This window comes from Arvicola amphibius, chromosome 8 (assembly GCF_903992535.2).
Source record: "Arvicola amphibius chromosome 8, mArvAmp1.2, whole genome shotgun sequence".
NCBI classification, from domain to species: Eukaryota; Metazoa; Chordata; class Mammalia; order Rodentia; family Cricetidae; genus Arvicola; species Arvicola amphibius.
In genome coordinates, this window is record NC_052054.1 from 78,818,463 (window position 1) to 78,841,583 (window position 23,121).

The 23,121-nt window shown below is 50.8% G+C and overlaps 1 protein-coding gene and 1 pseudogene across 1 annotated transcript in view; both read right to left on the bottom strand.

Moving 5' to 3' along the window:
• Positions 1-23,121, bottom strand: part of Sipa1l3 (signal induced proliferation associated 1 like 3) — a 204,163-nt gene that overhangs the window by 92,935 nt on the left and 88,107 nt on the right. The window contains 1 exon segment of the mRNA XM_038340138.1: positions 21,099-21,166. The gene's annotated coding sequence lies outside the window, so the exon portion shown is untranslated.
• LOC119822103 lies at positions 12,225-12,362 on the bottom strand (annotated as a pseudogene).

The window sequence follows — 23,121 nt, forward strand, 5'->3', positions numbered from 1 at the left end:
AGGCAGGGCAGGCCAGGAGACCAGGGCTGTGTCTCAGAACAGTCTCAGAGAGACTTACCACAGGTCATCTGGGGACAGAGGAAGGGACCTCCACCCACCTTCAAAAGGGAAGTGGGTTCCTGCTTTCCTCCCCACAGTAAGAAGGGGAGCACAGATCACAAGGGTGGACTGGATGACAGAAACATGAATGCCAGCCCTACGCCTGCAGCAACACACAGAAGACTCTGGAAGGGTTACAGTTTCTTCTCGGGCCCACTGGCCTGGCTAGCAGATCCCGAGAGCTGGCTGCTCTGTTTATGTATCATTCTGCCCCTGGTCAGTGTTGCAGAGAGGCGGCCTCAGGCCAGGTGGAAGAAGACAGACTGCAAGATGCACGATGCACAACACACACACACACACACACACACACACACACGCACGCACGCATGCACAAAAAAGGTGCATGCAGTAGAACCTTTCTCCAGGCAATGTGGCAACCAAAATAAAAATGTTCTTACCCTCTGAACCAGTAATGTTACTTCTGGGAATTGATCCCAAAGAAATAACTAGAGTAGAAGAAAAATATTAATGGCATTGATTATAAAGGGAAACAAAGCAACAGCATTGGCCCCCTGATGGCTTATGGAGCATGGGGGATCATGGCCCCACATCCACTGACCATAAACACTCCCACAGCAAAGAGTACACACATGCATTCAGAGAGAGGCTGGGAATACGTGTTTTAAAACTGAAGACAGTAGTGACCAGTTGTTTATACTTCCATTTATTTCTCAAATTACTTTAAATCACCCTTTCCTTTTTTCTCTTTTCTTCTCCTTTTCTTCTTCCTCCTCCTTCTCTTTTTTAAAAAAGACAGGATCTCTCAAAGTAGTCCTGGCTGTCCTAGAGCTCCCTATGTAGACAGGACTGGCCTTGAGCTCTCAGAGATCCTCTGCCTCTGCCTCCAGAAGAGTTTGACTTTGTCTGCACGTGTGCATTGCACCCATGCGGGGCCCTGGGAAACCCCTGACCTGGGCCTCCTGCAAGGGCACCAAGTGCTGTTAAATCATCCTCCAGCTCAGCTCCAAATTCTTGGGGCAGTTATCACCAAGTGTGGGGTCAGCCAAGGCTGCAGAGTACACACACACACACACACACACACACACACACACACACACAGATACACTTCTCTTCAAATGAACAGTGCTCAGAATGATAAACTAAAGCCGGGCTTAACTATTAGCATAGTCCTAGCCTAGACTGCAGTAACCCTGGGCCTGATCCCCAGCACCACGTAAACTGGGCTTAGTCGTCCTCCCCCTTCTTCCCCTCACTCCCGTCCAATCAGGAGACAGGAGGATCAGTAATTCAAGGTCATTCTTGTCTCCAAAAATAAAACCAAACAAACAAACAAAAAGTGACAGTTTTCTACATTAAAGACGGCTTCAGTCCAATTGCAGAAAGGGTTGTCTATTTAGGTTCTTCCCCCCAGTACCCCAGCAGAACCCAGGGCGGGCCGTGTCACTCCCACTGCAGATGTGGTGATGGTAGGGGGCGACGACAGAGTGATGTCATTCATTACTTCCCTTCTTAAACCAGACCCTCCTAAGTGAGGATGGACTCTGCTAGTGCTGTCCCCAGGACGCCAGGGCTGGTGGGTGCACTCAAGCTCACGCTGCTCCTTTTAGTTTGCACTGGGCTGGGCCAGCAGGGCGCTCAACCCAAGCAGCAGCTCTGGAGGGTTAATTCTAGTTAATGGAAGGTAAATGGGTCTGCTGGGGACGGAGGGAGACACTCGTGCCAAAGACTGCTTTCTTAACAAACAGGAAAACCACCTCTGACCACAAAGGCTCACCAATCTGCAACTCTGCTTCTGTTTTGGCTTTTCTATCTTTTCTTCTTTTCTCCCGTTACCCCCACCCCGAGACAGGGTCTCATCATACAGCCTGGCTGGCTAGTGAAACTCACTAGGTAGAACAGGCTGGCATTGGAGTCACAGATTCACCTGCCTCTCCTCCTGAGCGCTGGGGTAAAAGCTGTGCACCACCACGCCCAGCCGCCTTCTGCTTGTTGCAAAGATGGGGTCCCACTACTGGTAACCCAGGCCAGCCTCAAACTCTGTTTCCCTCACCTGTGCTTGAGTGACAGGAATGTGCCACTGGAAGCTTGGGTATTAGCTCCACCACTCTTCTCTGTTTAGCCAATCCACTAACTCATGTTCTGTCCAGGGACAGCCCTGATTGGCTTCCTGAGCTGCCTGTCTACCAGTTGTTTCTATCAGGTGCTTCCCCTTAGACACAGCAGCCAGATAAGAGCAAGACCAGGGAACTCGCCACACCTGCTTGTGTGACCCTCACACCTGCTTGTGTGACCCTCCTCGCAGAGGTCATCTGAGACAATCCCAGGCAGCAGGAGAACCACTTTCCACCAGGCCCTGCTCTAAGCACTGTTCAGTGCTGGCTCATTTGATCAGTACAATCTTCTAGAGAGATACTATTGCCATTCCCATTTCATAGACGAGAAACTGAGGCACAAACAAAAGTAACTTGCATAAGGATCTGAGACAATCCCAGGCAGCAGGAGAACCACTTTCCACCAGGCCCTGCTCTAAGCACTGTTCAGTGCTGGCTCATTTGATCAGTACAATCTTCTAGAGAGATACTATTGCCATTCCCATTTCATAGACGAGAAACTGAGGCACAAACAAAAGTAACTTGCATAAGGAAGGCTACACTGGGGAGAGAGGCAAAGCTGAGTTCAAATCCAGCCCACTGACTAAGAATGCTCTCAATGGCTAAGCTTTCCTGGCCTTGCACCATAACTAAAAGTGGTATTGTCCATGGCTTGAGGGCACCCTGGAGCTGGATCTGAGTGAGGGCAGAGTTCATTCCCGATGCACTCCCCAAAGCATTCCAATTCCTCTTTGCTCAGCCAGCAGCTCTGAAGCACACGCCTCTCTTTATTACCTTTGGGTGTGAACGCATTAATCCCTTGGTGTCTGGAATCGGGGTCACCAACACAGGGTCTGGAGAAACTTGCCATTCCTTCTGCTTCTTTGATGAGTCCTCTCCTTGTGAATACCCCTCCCCAGCCAGAGGTTCCTTCGTAGATGTGGACACACAGACACACACACCCCACTTCTGGCATAAATTTGTCTTAGTTAGGGTTTCTGCTGCTGCGATGAAACACCATGACTGAAGAGCAGGCTGGGGAGGGAAGGGTTTATGTGGCGCACACGTCAGCATCGCTGTCCATCACTGGAGGAAGCCAGGACAGCACCTCAAGCAGGGCAGGATTCCGAAAGCAGGAGCTGATGCAGAGCTATGAAGGGGAGCTGCTTACAAGCCTGCTTCCCCTGCCTTGCTCAGCCTGTTTACTTACAGAACCAAGGACCACCAACCTAGGAGCGGCACCACCCACCAGGGGCTTGGCCCTCCCCCAATTGATCACTAATTGAAAAAATGTCTTACAGCTGGTTCTTGTGGAGGGATTTCCTCAACCGAGGCAAGAAGAGGACAGTAGCTTGTGTCAGGCTAACACACAAAACCAGTCAGTACAACTGACCCCTTGTCAACTCGACATACAAATGCATCACTACTGAGCCACTACCCTTTCCTTCAAATTCCCTCCTAAGATTTCACATTAAAATCACGATCTTTTCTTTTCTTTTTTTGAGTCAGGGTTTCTCTGTGTAACAGCCCTGGCTGTCCTGGAACTCGTTCTGCAGACCAAGCTAGCCCCGAACTCAGAGATTTGCCTGCCTCTGTCTCCCAACTGTTGGGATTAAAGGTGTGCGTCACCACTGCCAGGTAAAATCATGAATAATTTTTAAAGTTCCAGTCTTTACAAATTCAAATTCATTAAAATTCCAGTTTCTTTAAAATATTCACTCTCTATAAAAAAAAAATCCAAAATCTCTTTTAAAAGTTCATATCTTTCAGCTGTGGGCTCCTTTAAAAATTAATATTAAATACCTTCTTCAAGAGGAAAGAACCAAGGCACCACTACAATCTGAACCCAAGCAAAACCAAACTCCAACAGTATAAATAACTCAATTTCCAATTATCTGTGATTTATTCATGATCTTCTAGATTCCTGCAAAGAGCCATGGTAACTCTCCAGCTCTGCACTCTGCAGCACACATAGCTTGTCTGCTAGGCTCCAGGGCCAGTGAAGGGATGGACGTACTGACAAGGGAGCACAAGCAAAGAACGGACACACCCCACTGTGGACACACACGCACACGCACTGGACACACGTACTCACCAGCTGCAGTGTTCTAGGAGATACAGATGTTAAAGTGAGGAGTGTGGTCTGGAGCAGTCTTATGGGCAGGAGCTTGGGTAGAATGAGAATGAACACACCCCACCAACCTGTCCATGGCCCAAGGCCAGTAGTAACCCTGAATTGGGCCTTACAGATTCGTGAGGACACGTGAAGCACTTTTTGCTGTGGTGTGGATCTGTGGACAACTCAGTACCTCAACTAGGGGACTAGAAATGTGAGATGTGGCAGAGAACACCAGGTGGTCACTGCCGGCACATATCAGTGTGGCCAGCTCTCAAACACAAGCTGTTGGGTGAAAACCATGAAAAACAGAAAGTACAAATCCAAGGCCATTTCTGGAAGCTTTTACTTGTCTGTAGACAGTGTCTTTCTACATAGCCCAGGCTATCCTTAGTCTGTAGACCAGGCTGGCCTCGAACTCAGAGATCTACCTGCCGTGGCCTCCCAAGTGCTGGGATTAAAGGCGTGCGCCACCACACCCAGTTGATAGCCACAGCCATACCACAGAGACTTTGAAAAGAGGTAGTAGTGGCTGGAAGGACTGCGGAAAAAAGGAAGACAATCTACCCAGGGACAGGAGGAGGGAGTCGTTTTTCCTAGCAGCAGACAAGCTGCACAGCAAGTCTCTGCTGCTCTTCCTGTGGGGATGGGAGGGTGAAGAAGGCACGCAGGAGGAGCAGGGCACAGGGTGCAGGAAAACCACACTGCTTTGTTCTCAAGAGCCACCGAATCTGTTGAGCCCGATGCCATCTGTGAGTGTGTGAGCTCCAGGCAGAACAGAGCAGAGAGTCTCTCTACCCTGTGGTGGGCACTGAGATGCAGCTCAATTCCCACTTCCCAGCTCTAATTGGTCAAAGGCAACAGGGTGAGTTGTTCCTCTCTGATCTGACTGGCCAGCTGGCAGGGACACACGACCTAAGCTGGACCAATTGTAGCCAGAAAGGATTTATCACTCAAGGGGGAAGGGTCTCTGATGTGCGCTCTCTCAGTGCCTGTAGGCAAGAAAGCACGTGGCTCTAGATGTCACTGGAAGCCATTCTGGGACCCAGGGACGTGAGGAAGAAGCCAGGATCGAGGGCTGGTGTCTGGAACACACATGCGGAGCTGCTGATTACATTCAGGCTGATGTCACCCACCTCTGGACTTCTAGAACATATGAAACACTGTTCCTGTTTGGCTAGATGGTGCCAGGGTGTTTGCTATTTGCAAGCACAAAATCCTGATGGAGATGTGTAGGCTAGCCAGCTGTCTTCTCTTTTTCTAAGACGGGGTCTTGCTATGCAGCCCAGGCTGGACTGGAACTTGCGATCCTGTTGCCTCAGCCTCCTGAGCGCTGGGATTATAGACAGGTGTCACTACACCTGGGCAGCCACTTACTTTTTGATTATTAAAGGAAGATCTCTACAAGAGGGAAATGGGCAGCAGCAGCTGAACAGGAAAGCCAGCCTCCCCCGTATAAAAAGATGGTTTGCAGTCCTCAGGGATGCCCTGTGTATGTGGGAACCGCCAGCAGTTGGCTCACTGTATTCCCCCCATCTTCACCACAGCTGCTGCGCTATAGCAGGTCCCCGTGTTCTGCTGCTCCTGATAGCAGCAGGGGGCTCGCCCCCAGCTGCTGGGCTGAGGATGACAGACAGCCCTGAAGCCTGCTGGCTCTCCTGCAGCTGCTCTGTTCCTGCATCAAAGGTCGGTCTTTAGGATCTGGGCCACTGCTGTGAGCTCTGAGAAGGCACATGGCCCGAGGACCTCAGCGCGTGGACCTCTCTAGACTCCCAGCGTCCCATCACCCCATCAGATGAAAGGGCAAGTGAGAAGAGTGGGAACAAAGGGCCCTGGGTCTGATCGCTTTCTATCTGTAAGCAGTTGGGTGCCGGGACCCGCAAAGCACTGACACTGCCTGTCACATGAATCTGGAAAGCACTGGGCAGAGAGTGCCACACACATGGCCATTTCATTACAACTGTCATCTGACAGTGTGTAACTCGGTATTTAATCACTGAAATACAGTTACATGTGGTAAAAATGTACTTGTTTTAACAATATATTTGATGACTTGTGTGGGGGTTGGTTTTCTTTTTCTTTTCTCGTGTTTTTGAGACAGGGTCTCAGACATTGGCCTGGAACTCCCTAGATAGCTGAGGATGATCTTGTACTTCTGATCTCCCTGTCTTGGCCTCTGAAGCGCTGGGATTACAGGTGTGAGCCATCGTGTCCAGTATATTAGCTACTTTTCCATTCCTGTGATAAAACACCGTGACCAAGGCAACTTACAGAAGAGGCCGTCGCTATCACAGTGGGGGAGTGTGAGCAAGCACCAGACATGGCAGCAGAACAGCCGAGAGTTCACAATCAGGAAACAGAGGAAGCAAACTCTAAATGTAACCCTAGTGACACACTTACAGCAAGACCAAGCCTCTTAAGATCCCCCCAACAGTTGGGGGGGGGCGACCAACTGGTGACCAACTATTCAAATGCCACAGTCAATGGTATGGGACATCTTATTCAAACCACCATAACCAGTGACATTTCATGAATTTCGACATATCTACAACTGTCCTGCTATCTTCAGATGTCCTGAACTGAGCAAATTGTTCCCACCACCTCAAACAGCACCTCTTCCTTGTCCCTGCTTCTTAGGAAAGGGTCTCACTAGCACATCTGTGTTTGGGGCCTTGTAGAGGCCCAGGTGTAACACAGTTAACAAAAACTCAGAGGCAGATATTGGGGTTCAAACTGAAGATCAGAAAAGCAAAGCAGCTCCAGAAATCTCAGAATGAGACTGAGCTGAGATCTGTCTCCTCCCATTTTATAATCCTCTCTAGGGCTGGGGTTAAAGGAGTGCACCACCACTGTCTGGTCTCTATGGCTAACTAGTGTGATTACTGGGATTAAAGGTGTGTGCCACCACTGCCTGGTCTGTATGGCTGACCAGTGTGGCTCTCTGATCTTCAGGCAAGCTCTATTTATTAAAATACAAATGAAATATCACTACACCCAGTGATGAAGATAACCCTATTTGCACAGGGTGACGAAGCTGGAGCCAGGACAGCTTTCCTGTACCCAGTCTTCCCTCCCCACTCCGCTAAGAGTGTGGGCAAATGCGGGAGAGCGACAAAGCAGCCAGGGCCTGGGAGCCACCCTGGACCCTGCTATTTGGGGCTCGCCTGCCGTCTTCCCCCCTTCTCTTGTGGCTGACTTCTATCACATTCGGGGACCCAGCTGCTGGTCTCTCATATCCGATTCTTAGACCCCCCCCCCATCTCTGGAAAGCCACTAGAATCACAAGGAAATGCAAAATCTGGTCAGCTCTCCCCAAGGCCTGAACCCCCTTTTCCATGTCTGGCCTGAGGGTCAACTCTTGACCTCTTGTCCATGGTCTCCTAAGCTCTGCCCATTTCCCACATCTGCAGAACCCTCCTATTGCTTTCTCTCTTCCTGTCTTACTGGAAACTTTATATTCCCAGCCCACATCCACAAAGCCTCTCTGTGTAGCCCAGGCTGGCCTGGAACTCCAGCTCCTCCTCTCTGAGCCCCACGCCCCCACCCAGTACTAAGCTCAGACATGTCATACATGCCTAGCCCCACAGAGAAGTTTTTCTTTTATAGAGACTCAGTCTCGTGTAGTTCAGGCAGGTCACTAACTCATTATGTAGCCCAGGATAACCTTGAACTCCTGACATTCCTACCTCTACCTCCCAAATGCTAGGATTACAGGCACACATCATCACGTATCACTAGCAATTTTACAAATGATATTTTTTTTTAGATTTTGCATTTACACACACACACACACACACACACACACACAAATTCTTAGAGTCTCTTGCTAGAGAACTCTAGCAAGGCGGTAGTCTACATTTCATGTGAAGACACAAGAGAGCAGCTTGCATGGACTGGTGTGATGAGGTTAGGAGAACAGGGCTGACAGCAGCTGCCACTTACTGAGCCTGGGTATGTTGGGAGCCAATTAATCTCATCAAATAAAATTTTTATTAAGATTATTGTAGAGCTGGGAGGTGGTGCATGCCTTTAATCCCAGCACTCAGGGGATAGAGGCAGGTGAGTTCCAGGATAGCCAGGGCTACACAGAAAAACCTGTCTTGAAAAACCCAAGGGGGGAAAAGATTATTGTAGACTCACATGGAATTGTGAGACATAATATATATGCTTTATGCTTATAGTTTGTAAATGCTAATACTGGATAAAACTCTAGAATAGTATTTTAACTAAAATGCAATCTTGATTTTATTCAGATTTTTTCCTTGTTTTCTAAGATGGTCTTATACTCTATAGCCCTTGTGGTCTACAATTTACTACCATAGCCTAAGCTGCCCTTGCTATTCCCCTGTCCCCACCAACTTTAACCTCCTGTCCATGGATCTTCTAAGGACTGGGTGCTGCCCTGCCCATCCTGCTAGGATTATACCATATTTGGCTTCTTTTCTTTTTTAAAAATTATCATTTGTGTGTGGCAGGAAGGTGCACAGGTGTCACAGCAAGGGTGTGTGGAGGCCAGAGGATGACGCTGTGGTTGGTCCTCTCCTTCTGTTTGGATATGGGTTCCCGAGACTGAAGTTGGGTGACCAGGACATTACATGCTGAACTATCTTGCCAGCCCACTATTCAGGGTTCCTAGTTCACCACGTGCATGCTTGTGTATTCAACACCATGACAGGATCAGGGAGGGTGCCTTGATAGAGTCCATGGGTTCCATCCCTGTCCTCTGTTCCAGAAGTTTTGTCACTGTAAAGTCCTCCTGCTGGTCCGTGCTTCTTCCACGCCCACCTCCCACCAATACCCCATTCCTAGCCATGGTCAGTCCATCTATGGCCCAACTATGTAAGTCTTCCGTTTAGAATGTCGCACCCGGGGGGCTCATTCCGCAAATAGACTGGCTTTTCTCACTCAGCATCATCTATCTCCCAATGGTTCCTTCAGCCTGCCCCCCAGTGAGTTCCCATAGCCGGTTCCCGCTCCAGCCTGCCCCAGTGAGTCCCCATAGCTGGTTCCCCCTCCAGCCTGCCCCAGTGAGTCTCCACAGCTGGTTCCCTCTCCCCGCCAGCCTGTCCCCAGTGAGTCTCCACAGCTGGTTCCCCCTCCAGCCTGCCCCAGTGAGTCTCCACAGCTGGTTCCCCCTCCAGCCTGCCCCCAGTGAGTCTCCACAGCTGGTTCCCCCTCCAGCCTGCCCCAGTGAGTCTCCACAGCTGGTTCCCCCTCCAGCCTGCCCCAATGAGTCTCCACAGCTGGTTCCCTCTCCCCTCCAGCCTGCCCCAGTGAGTCTCCACAGCTGGTTCCCCATCCAGCCTGCCCCACTGAGTCTCCACAGCTGGTTACCCCCAGCCTGCCCCATCTCCACAGCTGGTTCCCCCTCCAGCCTGCCCCACTGAGTCTCCACAGCTGGTTCCCTCTCCCCTCCAGCCTGCCCCAGTGAGTCTCTACAGCCGGTTCCCCCTCCAGCCTGCCCCAGTGAGTCCCCATAGCTGGTTCCCCCTCCAGCCTGCCCCAGTGAGTCCCCATAGCTGGTTCCCCCTCCAGCCTGCCCCAGTGAGTCTCCACAGCTGGTTCCCCCTCCAGCCTGCCCCCAGTGAGTCTCCACAGCTGGTTCCCTCTCCAGCCTGCCCCAGTGAATCTCCACAGCTGGTTCCCCCCAGCCTGCCCCATCTCCACAGCGGGTTCCCCCTCCAGCCTGCCCCCAGTGAGTCTCCACAGTGGGTTCCCCCTCCCCCACAGCACTCTCTCTCTGCTGAGGACTATGCCACAGTGCGGACACTCCACAGGTTTGTTTACCTGATCACTTGGGCCGTTTCCAGACTTGGCAAGCAGTAAAGGTTTTTTATGAACAATGGTGGGCAGATCTCTGAGTAAACATAGTTTTATTTCTCTGGGCTAAGTGCCCAAGAGTGCAATGGGCTGGGTCATATGATAGCAGCATGTTTGGTTTTCATGAAACTGTGTTTCTGGATGGACACCTTACTTTACATTCCCACCAGCACTGTCTGAGGGACCCAGCTCTCCAAACTCTCATGGTGATTGTCCCACTTTCTCAGCAGAGGTCTCCTGTGGGGCTATTGTGTATCAGGTACTGCTCTAAAGCTGGGGATGTAGCAAATGACAAGACACAGAATGTGACTGGGCTGTAGTGGCATCCAGAAGGATTAGGAGGTCAGCCTGTGCTACCTGATGAGACCCCCACCTCAAAACTCCAAAAGACAGGAGCTTGGTGGCTGACTGGCAGAGACAGGCAATAAATCCACCAAGCAGTTGTGTTGAGGACTGGAAAGAAACAAACGGATGTCATAATAGAGAAGAATGAGTACAGAGCCAGGCAGACTGGGTCCCGATCCAACTCCGTTTATATCTACTGTGCATGCATGGCTCAGACAAGGGACCTGACTCACCTGCATCCCAATCCCCCATCTGTAAAACCAGATGCTAAGGCTGTCTCACAGAAGTAAAAGGAAGGCTGGGGGTGTGGTTCAGCAGAAGAGAGCTTGCCTAGAGTCACTAGTGAGGGGCTGGGGAAGTAGCTCAGCACTACAGTGCTTGCATAGGTCCGAAGCCAAGTACTATCATAATATAAAGAACCACCTTCACAGGTGCTGGAGGACTAAGTGCTGTGCATGGCACACTGGCAGCAAAGGCAGGCCTGATGGAGACCACCTGTTTACAGGTCTCTGCCAGCACCTGGTCATGGAGGCAGTGCACTAAGAGGTCACACAGTTGTGAGGGCTTCCAAGAGGCACACAGCACAGCCCCATGTTCTGAGGACTGACAGCTGCAGCACAGCAGAGGAAGGGTTTTTTTTTTTTGTTTGTTTGTTTTTTTTTGGTTTTTTTTTTTTTTTGGTTTTTCGAGACAGGATTTCCCTGTAGTTTCTAGAGCCTGTCCTGCTCTTGTAGATCAGGCTGGCCTTGAACTCAGAGATCCGCCTGCCTCTGCCTCCTGAGTGCTGGGATTAAAGGCGTGCGCCACCACCGCCCAGCCACAGCAGAGGAAGGGAAGCAAGGTTGCTCACCTACCCAGAAGCACGCAGTAGTGGCTACCGGGGCAACCTGGGGAACCTGGGACTTTCTACACTTGGGGATCTGATGCCATTGCCAGGTGGGCTGAAGAGAGTTACACACCACCTGCCCCGTCTCTCTGGGCCCAGAAAGAAACCACATTTGGGAGATAAAGGGGATGTGGGAACCCCTGGCCTGCCTACCTCTCTCCAAGCCTGGCTCAGAAGAGAACACCAAGGGAGACCGCTGGTTGACACCCTATGAAGGAAATAGGGAGATATGGCAGGAGTGGGAAGCAGGCAGCTTGGGCCTGGGAGAGAATGAGGGCGCCTACACGGAGAGCAGGAGGGGGCCTTGGCTCCGAGAGGACAGATTCATGAGTCACAGTGGCCTAAGACTTTTTGGAGGAAAAGTCAGAGCTGCAGTGACCTGCTTTGTCGGCCTCCCATGGCCTAGCGTGACCAGCAAGCTGCTGCTTTCCTAGGAGTGAATCTAGAACTAGGGCACCTTCTGCAGGTGGGACAGCCGGGTGGCTGCTGGGACCTCTGACCACGAGCCTGGCTGTCCTGGCGGAGGAGGGTACCAGGACTCTGAGTCTTGAATGTGCACAGGAAAATTCAAAACCAAAGTGTCGCTTCTTTCCTTGCAGCCCTTCAACGTGACAATGGTCCGAGACCGTGGAAGCTGAAGCAAGATCATCAGCCTGAGCCACATAGCAAGACTCCATCTCAAAGAAAACAAAGCAAATGGACCACTGAAACCAGTCCTCTAAGCAAAATCCTTCCACAACACCGCGGGCAAAGGAAAGGCAGACTTCTTACCATAGCTCACCAGACCCCTGTGGCCAACCCTGCTTGTCTTCCTTCCCCATGCTGGAGTGTTGGCAGCTTCTCCAACACACCCAGCACCTTCCTACCTCGGGCCCTTGTTTTGGTTTATCTAGAGTTCAAGTGCAATGTCCCCATGCAGTTGAGTGTCCCACGTTTGGGAAAACTGCAGGAGTCAGCACACCTGGAGTGCAATGGATGCATCTTGCTCTGGAAAACCACGCTCGTGATCCTGGTGACCATGGTATCTTTCCTGCTGGGTAAGTGAGGGAGGGAGACATTCTGTCTCTCACAAACAACCAGGGTTCTGGCTGCCGCTGCATGGCTTCCTATCTACCTTCAAGTTGAAGATTAGTGGTTGCTGCTTCAGAAAAGCTTCCTGAGACCATCTTGTCCCCACCCCATTATAGAAGAGGATTTTCTCCTTCTGCTCTCTCTCTAGATATCGGTACTCCATTTTTCTGGTTAATTACTCCAGGTAAGCCACATGGTTATATGCAAGACTGCTCACCCAGAGGTGGGGGTTATGAGGTAAGACTCCTGGTAAGGCAACATTTTTCTTTTTTTTTTTTCAAGACAGAGTTTTTCTGTGTAACAGTTCTGGCTGTCCTGGAACTCACTCTGTAGACCAGGCTGGCCTCAAACTCAGAGATCTGCCCGCCTCTGCCTCCTAAGTGCTGGGATTAAAGGCGTGCGCCATCACCGCCGGATCCCAGTTTATGAATGGGGAAGGTGTGTCAGGTCTGTCCACAGCACCAGGCACTCGGGAGTTTAAGCTGGGGAGCACCCAGGACACTCGGCAACATTTCCAATTACCCTGCTTCCTAACACCTGCTGGCAACAGGAGGTCAGGAAAACAGAACTCATGCCACATTATGGGATAAGTAGCTCATTCCAAGGGCATTTCCCCAGGATGCTGAACTCCTCCCAACCCAAGAGTCATTTAAAATGTTTGTATTGTTTGGTGACTAGGCATTACATATGGCTTAAGCATTAGAGGGACACAATGAGTGTTGACCTGACATATCTGTGGGGCAGTGTTGTAGAGCTGTGTCACCTGTCCCTTCCATCAGAGCCTACATGTCAGCTCTGCACCCTTCTAGCTCCTCAGATGGCCTCCGCTTCAAGAGTCCTGTTCTGGCCTCCTCCCTCTCCATTTGGCCCCATTTCCCAGACTTCTCGGCCTCTCTTCCCATTCTCTCCTGTCTCTAGGGATGATCTCGGGAATCATAGTTTTCTTTCCACCTGGGCCCCTCCTGTCCACTCCAGAACCACACGCTCTGGCCACCACCTTGCATCTCTCAGCTATCCAAGCAGCCGAGAGCTGTGTGACTCAATTTTCATATCTCTGTATACATTATTTTGCAAGGCTTCACAACAACGCACTGTTGTATATATATATATATATATATATATATATATATATAGAGAGAGAGAGAGAGAGAGAGAGAGAGAGAGAGAGAGAAGAGAGATTGGGAAGCAGACAACTCAAGAGCTTCAGGAAGTCCCTGAAAGTGACCAGAATCAGCAGGTACTTCTCTCAAGTTCTCACAAGAACTGCAAGACACTCTCGGACAAGACAAGCTGCCTGAGGGAAACACTTTGCAATCCGCAGAGCTGCATGACCCTCTGAGCCGTCATCCACTCTGGGTGAGCCTTGAATCGTTTCTGCTTCTGTGAGCAATTCCTCACCTCTACTCCTCTAAGCAACCCCCATAAAATCCAATGGTTCACTAAGTTAGACTTTGATGGTATCCTCTGCCAATCTGTCACTGGTTCCCAATGGGGCAAGTGTCACACAACGTGCACCCTCACTACTCGCCTGGCAGTTGGGCTCAAACCTCACCCTAGGCTCCTTCCCCTGATACCCACATCCAGGCAGCAAGCCTCTCAGAGTACAAGGGGGAGCCATTCTTCCCTCACCATCTCCTGCTTTACATGGTGGACACTACAAGGGGATCCTGCTGTGGGAGACCCCACTCACATGTAGATCCCATGTAGGGAAAAGGCTTAGGTTACTACAGCCCACAAAGGCAAACCCTGTTCTCATCCTGTTGTCGTTGTTCTTGAGCACAAGAGTGTGTGACAGCATCTCCCTGTGATTATCACTTGCATTTCCATGACATTAAGAGTAGTGAGGTCTGAGTGCTAAAGATAACAGCAATGATAGGGAACTGTGGGTTGACCCTGATAGTATTTATTACAAGCTACACACAGCTCTGGACCCCTTTCCAAGGGTCCTTGGTGGTTGGAATTCTGAGCAATTTGGGTCTTGGGCAAACCAGCAGGGGCTGGGGAGTGCTGGTAACCCATCCCAAAGGGAGTTCTGCAGTGATGATGTGATACCAGTGAGGATAGATACACAGTCCCCTGAGACCAGGGCTGTGGACCAGGGACCTGAGTGCCCACAACCCCACCCCCAACGCCTCACCGGTAGACTCATAGCGGGAGCTCTACACGAAGCATTACTACAGCCTCAGCCCCCAAAGCTAACATAAATTTTGACTTCAAGATTCAACATATTTCATAGAGTTGATAAATATAGGTAGATGGTTATGTTGACTATATCTTTAGTTTCTGTTTGTTTGTTGTTTTCAAGACAGGGTTTCTCTGTGTAAATCTGGCTGTTCTGGAACTCACTTTGTAGACCAGGCTGGCTTCAAACTCACAGAGATCTGACTGCCTCTGCCTCCTGAGTGCTGGGATTAAGGCGTGCGCCACCACTGCCTGGTTTATATCTCTAGTTTTAAGTTAAAAATGTACCTTTATTGTGTGTACATGTGCATGTCCCAATATTACACATAAAGGTCACAGAACCACCTGAGGCAACTGGCTCTCCTTCCATCATGTGGGCCCTGGTGAGAAAAGCAGGTCATCTGGTCAGACAGAAATGCCTTCACCACCTGAGCAATCTTGTCAGCCCTGATTTTTGTTTTGCTCGGTTCTTTTTTTTTTTTTTTTTTTTGGAGAAAAGGATCTCTCTATGTGATCCTGGGGTACCCTGAACTTGTGGTGATTCCTTTGCCTTGAACCCCCAGAGTGCTGGCATTATGGGTGTTTACTGTTAAGTTTCAAACCTGGGACAAAAGGCTGAGGCCTATTTAACATATCGAAGTTGACCTGGCCTCTAGGTTCTCCCAACATCCCTCAAGTCCTTACCTGTTACAGGGTTTGGCTGGCATACCTCACCCTCTACCCTGAACTCTCCAGTCCAGAGGCTGGGCTGCCCTTCCCCATATAATCCAGCCATTCTGATTACCTGCTCCACTTTGTGCCTTTGTCTTCTTGGTTCCCCTCTCTCTTTCCCTCCCTTTCTCCCCACATGGCCCAGCTCAGTCTGTCCTGTCCACTCTGGACTCCCCCAGATGGCCCTGCCTCTGACTATGCTCTCCCCCATGTCTACAGTAAACGTTCTCCTCTGCCCATCTAGAAGCAGTCATAAGCTTTCCTTTGCATTTCTGTCTTTCGTTCATTTACTACCATATCCATGTTTAATACCATGCTTTTGGTTTTTTATGCATTTGAGTCATGAAACCCAGGCTGGCTTTGAATTCAGGTCCTTCTGGCTCCACCCATTCCCTCTAAGGTACTGCTTGCTCCTTTACTGGGATCCTTGCCCCTACCTCTCAACCCCACGTGGTCACTGACTCTGCAGCCTTCAGACCTCCTCTAACTATCTATACATGCCCAGCCCTTCCTCACACATACCCCCAAGTGGTATATGTTGCAGGAGTGGCTGCTTGTTCGTTCCGACCGCCCAGAACTGAAACAACCACACAGCACCACCGAACTCTGCACCTTCTGCACTAAACACAGCAGACATAAACTCCTGAAGATGACGAGCTTGATCACTGTGTTCAGAGCCCATAGTATGCAGGAGGTGCAAATAAACATGACACAGGTGTGCTCAGTAGCCACTGTATTCATGTCCTCCTCTCCTCTCTAGTCTGAGATGAGAGTGCCTGCTCACTCTGCCCCCACCCCACCCCCGTCCCCAGCCTCAGGGCCTGGGCCCCTGAAGCACAAAATCAATCCTGTTACACCTGACCTGCCATGCTTCACATGTGCCCAGTAAGGAATGACGTGTGTTAATTTGCTGCCACCCTAGACTCTCGCTCAGGCTGTAAGTCTTGTGAATGAATAAAGTCACTAGAAACAGAGGCACAGCAATGAGACCTGGTGGCCAGGGGAAAAGGAATGGTCCCTGGATGCAGGGGGTTACCGTGGTGAAAGGACTGGGGGAGGGGCAGACAAAACACTGACTCCCTGGGAAGTGCCACTTCCACTTCCTGTTGGGAAGATGAAAGGTCCCACCCAGAGCTGTCATCTTTAGATAAGGCTGCAGGCTGCCTCATCAAACATACTCTTTAGGGCTCACAGCCAACCTCAGTCCCTAGAGACACCCCGGAAAACCTTATGAGCTGGAGGACGCTTAAGCAGCAAGGATGCACGAGGGTGTGAGCTAATTCGGGCTGACAACCTTCCGAAGAATCCCCCACTGGGGCGCTGCCCTCCCACTCCTTCCGAGAGAATAAATCACACTGTCAGGTCTGATTTGGGCCTCGGGTGACGGGCTGTACAAAGCATCCCTGTGTTCTGGCTACAGAGGTCAAGGGCAGCCACAGTCCCAAGGTCAGTGCTAAAAAGCCTAGGGATTCCATGAGAGACAGGGCCAGGAGACCAACAGCTGTGGGTTCCTGGCATGCACCAAAGAAATTCCTGTTTTCTCCTGTAAGACTCCTGACCCAACCCTCAGCTGCATATTCCTGTTCCCAGAAGACAGCTCTGATACCCAGGCTCCAGGAGCTTGGAATTTGGTGGGTAAGGATCAGCAGTGGCAGCAGGGAGCGCTGGTGGCGGTAGCTGTGGTGGTGCTGCGGCTGCTACCGCTGGTGTTGGTGACAGCTATAAGGGCTAATGGATAAGAGCTGCTACTGCCACCGGCCACTGCCACCACGATCGGCAAAGGCAGTATTAGAATTAACACCATCATCCCTTAAGTGACTTTTGTGCCAGGCACTGTCCCAGGTACTTAAGTTTGTAAGCACATTTAACCTTTGAAACCATTTCCATGGCTTAAGATGCCCAATTGGGGCCAGCCAGTGTGGTCCAGCTGAGCCTGGAACCTGTGCTGGCTGGATCCTGAGCCAGCGGTGCTCTTGGGTTCCCAGTCAACCTGTTTTCATTTCACTGGCTTGGAAAAGGCTATCCTGAAGCCAAGTAAAGGCGCCCATGGCCCCATGGCTTTCCTGGGTAGGACTCTTCACTCTGCCAACATGCTACAGTACAGGGATCAGCACAGAGGCTCACGGGAAACATGGACTGAAGCCATCGGCAGGATGCCAGGCAGGTGGCATTATTTAGACACAATAACTAAAAGCACAAGTACTGTTTGCTGAGAAAAGGCAGACCCAAAGCAATTTCCTGTCCCCCCATCCCCAGTGTCCCTAGGGGCGACAAGGAAGAGACACAACTGGCGCACACCTCAGAACCAGACCAGGACTAGGGGGAGGGCTCACATGCAGGTGTAGAGCGAGACAGGCTGGGAGAATGTAGCCTGGCCTGAAAGGGCTCTGGAGACAGGCTCCACCCAGGCCCACTACTCTGTAAGCAGCCTCCCCATCTTGTACCTCAGTGTCCACGTCATTACGACAGGGATATGACAGCGATGACCTCATAGGGCGGGCACAAGGGTAGCGTGAGCTCATGCATAGAGAGTGCTTACAGCACGGCCTGGCACACAGTCAGCTCCTATTAATACCAATTATTACTGCTCTTCTCCCCTGTGGAGCCAGACATTACTGGCTGGTTTACCATCTGACTCTCTCAATTCCCCTTTCCTCTGGTTACTTCTTCCAGAGGCTGAGAACTTAAATGAAATTTCCTACCTGCCTGGCAGAAGGGGAAGTCATGTGACATTGTTCTGCTCTATAAGATGCAAGTGGTGTCATCTAGAGGATTCTGGGAGTACTCAAGTTGTCCAGACTTAAACACACGTGTCTCTGGAGTTGATCCCTGTTTGTGTAGTCTGGAACTGTAGCAGCAACCCTTGACCATGAGGAAAAAGGCCCCCTGAAGCCAGGAGGCTCAAGCCCTGACCTGACACTGGCCCACCATACCATAGAAACTTATTCTCAGTTTATCACAGAAGGGAAGCCTGGCATCAATTAGCCGAGAACTGCAGCTAGCAAATGGAAGGGTATGAGGACATTATAGAGAAACCTCAACAGGGGCTGTGGCGGGGGACCCAGCCAGCAGCGGATGCTGACATCAGTGCGTGCGAGTCTGAGGGAAAGCTGAGCTTTCTCAGAGTTCAATGTTCCCTCCACAATGGCTGCGAGCTGTATGTGGAAAATGGTGGTGGGACTGACAGGGGAATTATCTGCCACGCAGACATCACCACCTCAGTCAAGTGAGTCAGATGACCAACGCTAGAAGGAATACACACAGACACCGTGGGTCTCAGGGATGGTGCCCTAATGAGGGGACATCACTTCTGGGACATTTTTCTAAGTAATAATATCGCCTCAATAGAGTCAAGAGAAAACAAACACACCTAAGTCCAAACACTGCAAAATACCAGAGCAGTGTGCTCCCTGAGTCACACAAGCCAAGAGGGCGTGCAGGAGCCTGGTAGACTGGAGGAGAGATAGAGGGCATGATGGGCCGAGAGCTAGCTCAGTCAGGAAAGTGCTTGCTACCCTAGCATGAGGACCTGGCGCTCATGAAAAGAGCCAGGCGGCCAGGCGTGGTGGTGCACACGTAATCCCAGCTCTGGGGGAGCAGATGAGCAGATTTCTGGGATCACTTGCCTAATTGGCAACTGTGAGGACCTGCCTCAAAAACACAAAAACAGCAGCAGCAACAACAAAAACCAAATCAGAGGTAGCTCAGCAGCTAAGAGCAAATACTGCGGTACAGAGGACCCAAGTTTGGCTCCCAGCATTTACACTGGGCAGCTCACAGCCACTGAACTCTGGTTCCAGAAGAACGCAACACCTCTGGCCTCCAAAGACATCTGCACTCTTTCCTCCCTCTTCCTCACTCTCCCTCCCTCCCTTTCTCTCTCCTCTCCCCCCCCCCCACACACTAAATTTTTCAAAAATTAAAAACCCAAACAAAGCCAGGCAGTGGTGGGCACATGCCTTTAATCCCAGCAGTTGGGAGGCAGAGGCAATAGGACCTCTGTGAGTTTAAGGTCAGCCTGATCCGCATTGTGAGAAGACAAAACAAAACAGCCCAAACAAACCAAGGAGAACAACAACTGAGGTCTAATACCTGCAAGAATACACTCTGACCCCAGAGACTGTCCCACAGACAAGCTCTGGGGACCTGGCAAAACTTTAGCAAGACGGAAAGCTCAGAGAAGAACCATTCAGTTCACCCAAGTTCACCGTGGTCCCATAGCTCGATTGCCAGTCTGTGCCAGAACCTTCCACCTTCTATCGCCCACAGTTAGGGTCTCCCAGTCCTTTGAGGACCAGACAGTGCTTCCCCAGCACCCTGCCACAAAGCCTGGCATCAGCATTCAGGAACGCCTCATTAGGAACCAAAAGAGCATATGCCCCAAAACTGACCTCACTGCCTAAAATCCACCACAGAACATGAAAGAGCACAGTGCTCATTAGGAAAAAAAAAAATCTGCCCCAATTCTCCCCAATTTAACCTACGTAAACCTACACATCCAGATAAGTATTTATCATCCGTATGTAGGTGAATCACATGCGAGCACCTACGTGGCTTGCTGCTGCTGCTGCTGCTGCTGAGTTAGAACCTAGAGAGAGCGGCAGCGCACACAGGGTTATGGGCAGCAGTGCACACAGGGTGATGGGCAGCAGTGCACACAGGGTGATGGGCAGCAGTGCACACAGGGTGATGGGCAGTAGTGCACACACAGGGTGATGGGCAGCAGTGCACAGCAGGGTTATGGGCAGCAGTGCACACAGGGTGATGGGCAGCAGCGCACACAGGGTGATGGGCAGCAGTGCACACACAGGGTGATGGGCAGCAGCGCACACAGGGTGATGGGCAGCAGTGCACACACAGGGTGATGGGCAGCAGCGCACAGCAGGGTGATGGGCAGCAGCGCACACAGGGTGATGGGCAGCAGTGCACACAGGGTGATGGGCAGTAGTGCACACACAGGGTGATGGGCAGCAGTGCACAGCAGGGTGATTGGCAGCAGTGCATAGCAGGGTGATGGGCAGCAGCGCACACATAGGGTGATGGGCAGCAGCGCACACACAGGGTGATGGGCAGCAGTGTACACACAAGGTGGTGGTGGCAGTGCACACACAGGGTGGTGGGCAGCAGTGCACAGCAGGGTGATAGACAGCAGCGCACAGTAGGGCGATGGGCAGCAGTGCACACACAGGGTGGTGGGCAGCAGCGCACAGGAGGGAGATGGGCAGCAGCGCACAGCAGGGTGATGGGCAGCAGTGCACAGCAGGGTGATGGACAGCAATGCACAGCAGGACGATAGGTCTGTTCTGTCTTCCTATGCAGAAGCTTCACAAAAAAAAAAATTCCTTCGTGTGAACTTAAAAAAAAACCAAAACCCCCCACAAGAGTGACGTTTACTCTCTATAAAATTTAAATTTAATTAAAATAGTATAGAACCAAGAGAAGCCTGTGTAACTGTGCTCACAAACAAGGCTCCGAGACACGGTGCTGCTGAGGGGGCTCCTGGAGCACCTGTACTGCCTGGATTGTTTTCTTAGACAGCTAAGTAAAATACAAGTGTGTGTGTGTGTGTGTGTGTGTGTGTGTGTGTGTGTGTATGCACATGTGAGTGTGGTGGGTGTGTACACATGTACATGTGATGTGTGTGTGTGTGATTAAGTGTGGATACTAGCAGTGAATGACAGTACTCACCCCAAAGGGAAAATGGGGTATTGATGGAGGCTATTACCTGTTCTCTGATATTTTTGTATGTACATTTAAAAATAATAAAGACATTATGTGTATTACCTATAAAATTAAAACAAATAACCACTGTACTTACTTCAGTATGCCCTGGACACCAGTGTGGCCTTTCAGGTCTCACGAGAGCCTAGGTCAAAGGCGATGCACCTATGAAAAGGGAAAGGAGAAGGTCATGCCTCTGGCCAAGTGATGCAAAGCCTTCCTGCTGTAATAGCCACCTGCCAGACTTAACAAAAGCCAGCAAAGCCTGGCTCTGAGAATACACAGAAGCGGTACAGTTGCTGTCTTTGAAGAGTAGAAATTCTAGTGGTGGAGGAGGTGGCTGAACCAGCACACAACCCAAGACCAGGACTGGTCGGTGTCAGATGCAAACTGAACAGAAGATGGGGGCAGGGCCGCCAACTCACGCAGTGTGCTGAAGCCTCCACCAGGAAAGACCCAAACAGGTAAGATGGCAAACGATGACACCCTAGATACCTTGGAAAGGGCTTCCAGGCCATAAAGCAGCTGCTGCAAAGGCCCCGAGGCAGGTGAGGCTCTGGGCAGGGGCAGCCAGGGGGCCAGAGTGGTGGGTATCATGACAGTGAGGACAAGGGGTGGACACAGAAGTGTAGGACACATGGGATCACTTCTTTCAGACAGCCATGTGCTGAGAAATGACAGACAAACACGACTTTTCTGACATAACTTTAGGGACGTGAATGTTTGGTATGGTTGCATTTATCTGAATGAAAATTTTACAAACCGTGTGTATAGAAAGGGTGTGTGGGACACGTGTGTGTGTGCACTTATGGAGTCACAAGGCAGCTTCTGGAAGCCGGTTCCCTCCTTCTACCTTTATGGAGGTACTTGGGGTGACGCAGGTGGTGAGGCTTGCGTGGCATGTGCTTCACCCAATCTTGCAAGCATTTTAAGATGTAGCGAATCTGCTCATATTACAGGTGCCAGCATAGGCCGGGCCCTGAGTCAGGAAGAGATTAGAAGGGCACCCACAATGTCCACAGGGGATGACTATGAAAGACTTCAAAGGAATGCGTCTATCCAGAAACCAAAATAACTGTAAAACAAACCCAAATCTGTGCCTGTTTGCTTTCCCTTCATTTCTTGTGTGTGCAAGAGAAAGAGGGAGTGAGAGACAGAAAAAGGGACAGAGGGACGGAGGGAGAGGGAGAGAGGAGGGGTATGTGCAGAGAGCCTGCTGGGGGCAGAGGCACATCAGCAGGCTTGGCCACGCCCACACATTTCGGTTACTACTTTAAATTTGAGGTCCAGTGGTGGATTCAGATTTAGAAACAGATGAGTAAGCTAGGTGTGGTGGTACATTAAGGAGGCTTAGGGACAGGGACAGACACAAGTTCAAGGACCTCTGCAGAGCAAGGTCCGGCCTTGACACGCACATGATCCAGACCTGGCCTAATGCTGAGGTCGCTGTACTGCTTTCCCTGGTGCTGGCCGGGAAGCCAGGTGAGCCGAGCAATAACGAGCAGTCTAAGGGCAGGTGGGGGAAATGGGGGCAAAGCAATGGCTTACTGACTCTGGCGAATGAGTTGCGTACATCCCCTCCCATCTGCTAGGGACCATCTCCTGACCCTCTGAGACAAACAACACAGAGGACCAACCCACCCACTGACCCAAAGAGCCAAGAGGGAGGAAGAGACAGCAACTTGACAACCTCACTGGAGGCTCTGGATTCTGTGATTCCTGACGCCATTGGTAGCAGGCTGTCCGAGGCTGAGCCTGTACATTCTCTTTTACATAAGCAAGGTGGCCTGAATCTCTGTTTGTGTACACACACACACACACACACACACACACACACAAAATAGCTCCCAACTAACACAGAAGGTCAGAGGCCGCTGCTGTTCTTGTCGATTCCCAGAACTCACTACCAGGCCATTTAGGGAAGCATAAAATAAAATTAGAAATGGTCGCTATACATAGATCTGGCAACTACAGGAAAACACACACACAGAAGGACCCAGAAGCAGTCCCTCAGGCCCTGGCTTGTTCCTCAGCGGGCCTATGAAGCCCTAACAACTTTGACTTTGAACATGCTCCAAAGGGTGGGAGGGAAGCAGAAACACCCAAGACACCACCTTTAT